We start from the raw sequence: 6,480 nt of genomic DNA on the forward strand, positions 1-6,480 counted from the left end.
GCCACTCTTCCTGAGAGCAAGCCAGGCTCCAGGCGTGATGCCTCTTGGCACAGTTGGGACATTTAGCTCTTGTGTGTCTGTATCCTTCTTTGTGTGTCTTAAAGCACACCTTGATGATGTGTGCCTTGCTACAGACACATTTAGGCTTGGCCTTGCAGCTAGCCTGGTGGTATTTAAACCACTGAAGTGGCTCAGGCACATAAGCTCTTAGGTTGATGGTGCCCCAGTTACCAGGGTTACCAGGACTTGCCTGGTTGTGCTCTTCCCTTTCGACATTCGGGAAGCCTCCACGACCTATGGGTGTGATGTGATCAGATCCACATCATATGAATGTGAGAAGCACACTTTAACTCTCCTATCGTCGGGATTCAGTGGCTAGAGACACACTTTCCTCCCATCTTTAAGCTCCTTGGTCTCCTGCAGGGTAGCTTGGTCTTTGGGCATAATAATCATGCACTGGTCTCTGACAACCCAGACTGATAACTGGATTTTCTCTGCATTTCCAATGCTCTCACCAATTGATAGGCATTGTCGAAACCTTCAGGTTTAGGGGGAACCTTGAACTGTGGGAAATGCCTAGGGGGTCCAGACTCTCCTTCAGAGTCTGTCTCTAGCCTAGGTCATTTCGGACCGCCCTTTCGGCTTGAATTCTGGGCGACGGTCGTGACAGCAGCAGCTGTTTTGGCTGAACTTCTTCATGACATGGATATTGTTGACCTTGCAAAGGGAGCACTCATTTCTGTGGCCTGTTTCAGTTACTCTTCTGTATGGTCAAGGATTTCGTTGTCTACTCCCTTTTTTTATTTCCTTTAGTTTGTGCTTGAGGCAAATGACCTCTGACCCCCCCCCCCCACCGTGCTCTTGCTGCAAGAGCACTGTGGGGGGGGGGTTCTCACTTGGCACTTCCGCCTCAGACATAGGCTAAAGTCAATAAAAAGGCTTGTAAGACACTCATCATGCCGGAAAGTAAGAATTCGATTAGAAGGGCGGACCTTCTCCCCCCAAACAGACCAAATTGCTACAGACCCTATGCCAAAATGAAATCAGGATTGTCAAACTGTTCGACGACCAGCTATGTAGCCATCATTGAAAGAGACGAATGTATCAACGTCATATAAGAAGAATCAACACTGAATGCTCTTGTTGTCAAAGGATTTACCCCTGTTCTCTCACCAGAAAAAGGGAGTAGACAACGAAATCCTTAACTATACACAAGAGGAACTGAAACAGGCCACAGAAAGGAGTGCTCCCTTTGCCAAGGTCAACAACATCCATGCCATGAAGAAGTTCAGCTTAGTCAAAGACGGTCTTTCAACCCACTCCCCAGCTTGTAAGTCATACCCAAACTCGACTGGAGAGCACGACGACCGAGTCATCTCACGTTCACGCCCGTGACTCAGACTTCTAACAAATGGAGGCAGAATCACAAGATGCAGAGCTCGAACTCACCACTGTTACTGCTGCCACTCCAAAACCACAAAGAGAAACACCCAGACCAACCACCAACGTACTGTACAGTGGAATCCCAGCTGACCCTACAGACATTGGCCTTCAACTATTTGCCCAAGACCCCAAAAGATATACAACATTTGGAAAGTAAAGAAATAAATTCCGGGCAGATAAAATTCCAATTCACCAACAAAAAATACCTAGATATGAAAAACAAAATCAAGGCACTCCTCAAAGCAGGCTCCATTGAAATAACAGCAGAGATGATTCAGCAAAGACACAAACTGAAGGGGGATCAGAAACGAATACTGTGAAATACCAACTTCCACAAATGAGACTTCAAAAAGAACTCCCTTCGCATAATACAACAAAAAGTTCTTCCGTGGAACACCTGTTTGAACTGACAAACACATATGCAGCACACCACCCGGATATAATCCTAATCAATACCACGGCGAAAAAGACCAAGCCAGAATTAAAAACTTTCAATATAGCACTTGCCAAAGAAACGTTTCAGGAGAAATAGCAGACAGGGTTGCTTTAGCCATAAAAAAGGGACTACAACACAAAATTCTGGATGATTTTGAGGAAGAATTCCTGGGTATCGAAATTGAAACCACAAGAGGCCCAATAGACATAGCCACTGGATATCTCCCATCCACACCTCCCTTACCTTACTCCTCTTACGGCTCCTGAGACTACAAAAACCGGTCTACATCATGGCAGACCTGTAAGCGGACCACACAACACTAGGCTACACAGGAAATAATAACGTCGTCGGAAATAGCCTCATTCACCTCATGGTAGACAGACGACTATCCTATCTGGGCCTTGACTTCCCCACTCTGATAAGGCATAATGCCGCCATCTGTCCTAACCTGGTTCTTACAAACAGATATGCCCGCCTAAACACCAGAATATCACTAGGAGACATGGATATCCTGTTATCATACCTGCTACCCCAACACCATGTTACAAGAAAGCAGACTGGGAAAAAAATATATATATATACTCAACAACAGAGAGGTCAGTCAACTAAACGGTAGAGCTCGGAAGATATAGACCAGGAAACGGAAAATGGTTTAATGATATACTAAAAGCCAGGAAAGAAAGTATTCCCTGCAGAACCTACCGCACACTACCACATCCCATCACCTCTCCAAACTTACAGCTCCTACAAACCCAGTAATCAGGAGATCAAAAGACTGGCCAGTACAAGGGATAGGATCAGGAACTTAGACGACAATACAGGAAATTCAAAAGATTGATAAGAGAATGCAAGACAATGGCAAACAACAAATGGGCAGAACTCACTCAGAAACTTGCATCAAAAGAAAGAGACCCTATGGAATGGCAATTGAAGATTCTCACGGGAAATGACACCCAGCACAGCCCATATGTGTATGATCACCTTGGCATCAAACCATTCCAAGATATAGATAAAGAGGCCATTAACTGAAGATACTGGCAAAATATTTTCAGAATCTCGGATGAAGAAAACGCAAGCTTCGACCGAAGAAATGAGAGGATGGTTTCCAAGGCATCGAAAATCACTGAGATGTTTTCACAACCGACCCAGTAATAAATCTTAACAGTCTGTCAATAGATCATGAGCTTATCAGTCCTATCACCACTGAGGAGGTAACAATTACTATAAAATTAATGAAAAGTAAATCACCGGAATAAAAACAAAAAAAACTAATTTTCAATGCCTCGCTAGCATCTGGCCACTTCCCATCAATTCAAGACAGCATTAATAATCTTGATACAAAAGATGGTAATACACCCAACAACCGGAGAATTTCAGTGTCTTTCTCTCTCCTAGAAATACCTGGCAAGCTCCTGGAGAAAACAATCTATAAAAGACAACGTAGCCACCTCTAGAACATTAATCTCACTCAATCCCCGACAATAAGACCTCCGTGCTTCCCGAGGCACACCCACAGCAATAGGAACATTTTCAGAGATGTGCTAAAGCATTTGGTATCTGGCACCCAGGGCTAAAATATCAGCTCCTACAACTCAATCTTCCCACACCAATAACAAGACTCGTGAGCAACTTTCTTGATGATAGAAAAGGAAGACTAAAACTGAACACAATAGTTGACAATGAATTCATGCTCGAGAGTGGGGTACCACAGAGGAGCACTCTCAAGCCAACGTTATACATAATCTACACCACATCCATACCGGCATCTCAAATACATAGCAATTACAGATGACATCACGCAAATTATCTGCCACCCCTTTCCTAGAAATAACTTTATACGCCGAACAACTGATAGAACAATTGGTATTATTAACCAGTTTGAGAATGCCTGGAAAATTAAAACCAATATAGACAATTTTCTAGTAATAGCAGCTGCCAGAACCAAACCAGGATCCCTTAATCTAGAAAATGTAGCTGTAAACCATAACAATGAAGGGAGGAATCTTAGAGACACATATGGTGGCCTCGAGCCAGGGGAGGGCCCCCTCCCCAAATATACTCAAAGACTGATTATATCAACTAGACTAAGAGAAACCTACCAAGAGATACTTCCTCTTTTCTCGTATATGTAATGTGTATAGCACTTCCTAGAACATAAGAGGATGCATATATAAAGATATGTGCATGAATACACGCAACTGTATATGTTTATACTTGCATGTATGTGTTAGTATGTACATATGTATGAAAATATGTATGTATGTGTGTGTGTGTATGTGTATGTGTATGTGTATGTGTATGTGTATGTGTGTGTGTATATGTATGTGTATGTGTATGTGTATGTGTATGTGTATGTGTATGTGTATGTGTATGTGTATGTGTATGTGTGTAAATATAGATATGGATATAGACTTAACCAATAAAATTAAAATCAGATATAATGTGCAGCAACTCTTGACGGCAAAGCTAAGACCTTCACGGGTCCTAGCTATGCACGGGGAGGCGGACATGGTCACCCTTGCAGCCAATCAATGCCATGTACTCGACGTCAACCCGGCTTAACAGCAGGGGAGGAGGACGAGTGCGACGATGCAGAGGCAGCACGAGGACTTCTTTACAAACCCCTCCCGGATCCGTGTTTCACGTTCACCGAATGCGACATCCGAACCCGGGAAACAGAAATAGCATTAGTCTACAAAAAAAAACTGTGTCCATGCCTACATAAACTAAGTTTTCCCATTAGACACTAAAAGAAAAAAAAAAGAAAAAAAAATATATCAACAAATAAATAAAAAAACAAAATGATATATAAAACCAAGGACAATTTTAATATCTAAATAAATGCGATAGACCTGCCCCCTTGCCTCACACGACATCGACCACAGTTATGACCACAATTATTTTGGCTAGTTAGCCAGCAACTAGTTCTTTCGTCTCTTCTTCTCTTTACGAACCTCGGATCCTCTTTCTTGTAAACTGTGCCCATGTGGGCCCTAACTTATTATTTTCCCTTTCAAAATTAACGTTAAAAGATCCCAAACCCCTTTAATGACTGACCTAAACAGCAAGAGAGCGCAAGTTCGTCTGAAGGAGGACCCAATCGAGCAATCATTAGCCTAACTAATAAATAGCTAATTTATTTTAAAAGCTTTCAACATGGAATTTTATTGTTCAATTCAATTTTATGATATAAAACGTGTTAAAATGATTTTAAAAGATATGGCTCAAATATCCTTTAAAAGATATCGTTCAAACACCTTTTCAGAGTTATAGTCCACTTTTAATTGATGATGAATCAGAGATTTCTAAACACACACACACACGCACGCACACACACATATTATTAATATATATTGTTTTGTGCGTGGGTTGTGTGTGTGTGTTTAGAAATCTCTGATTCATCATCAATTAAAAAGTGGGGCTATAACTCCCGAAAGGTGTTTGAACGTATCTTTTAAAGGTATTTTTAGCCATATCTTTTAAAATCATTTTAAAACGTTTTATAAACATAAATTGAATTGAACAATAAATTCCATGTTGAAAGCTTTTTAAAATAAATTAGCTATTTATTAGTTAGGCTAATGATTGCTCGATTGGGTCCTCCTTCAGACGAACTTGCGCTCTCTTGCTGTTTAGGTCAGTCATTAAAGGTTGGCATCTTTTAACGTTAATTTTGAAGGAATATAATAAGTTAGGCCTACATGGACACAGTTTACAAGAAAAGAGGATCCGAGGTTCGTAAAGAGAAGAAGAGACGAAAGAACTAGTTGCTGGCTAACTAGCCAAAATAATTGTGGTCATAACTGTGGTCGATGTCGTGTGAGGCAAGGGGGCAGGTCTATCGCATTTATTTAGATATTAAAATTGTCCTTGGTTTTATATATCATTTTGTTTTTTTATTTATTTGTTGATATATTTTTTTTTCTTTTTTTTTTCTTTTAGTGTCTAATGGGAAAACTTAGTTTATGTAGGCATGGACACAGTTTTTTTTTGTAGACTAATGCTATTTCTGTTTCCCGGGTTCGGATGTCGCATTCGGTGAACGTGAAACACGGATCCGGGAGGGGTTTGTAAAGAAGTCCTCGTGCTGCCTCTGCATCGTCGCACTCGTCCTCCTCCCCTGCTGTTAAGCCGGGTTGACGTCGAGTACATGGCATTGATTGGCTGCAAGGGTGACCATGTCCGCCTCCCCGTGCATAGCTAGGACCCGTGAAGGTCTTAGCTTTGCCGTCAAGAGTTGCTGCACATTATATCTGATTTTAATTTTATTGGTTAAGTCTATATCCATATCTATATTTACACACACACACACAAACACACACATACACATACACTACACATACACATCACATACACATACACATACACATACACATACATATACACACACACATACACATACACATACACATACACATACACATACACACACACACATACATACATATTTTCATACATATGTACATACTAACACATACATGCAAGTATAAACATATACAGTTGCGTGTATTCATGCACATATCTTTATATATGCATCCTCTTATGTTCTAGGAAGTGCTATACACATTACATATACGAGAAAAGAGGAAGTATCTCTTGGT

Source organism: Penaeus monodon, chromosome 43, assembly GCF_015228065.2.
Source record: "Penaeus monodon isolate SGIC_2016 chromosome 43, NSTDA_Pmon_1, whole genome shotgun sequence".
Classification (NCBI taxonomy): domain Eukaryota; kingdom Metazoa; phylum Arthropoda; class Malacostraca; order Decapoda; family Penaeidae; genus Penaeus; species Penaeus monodon.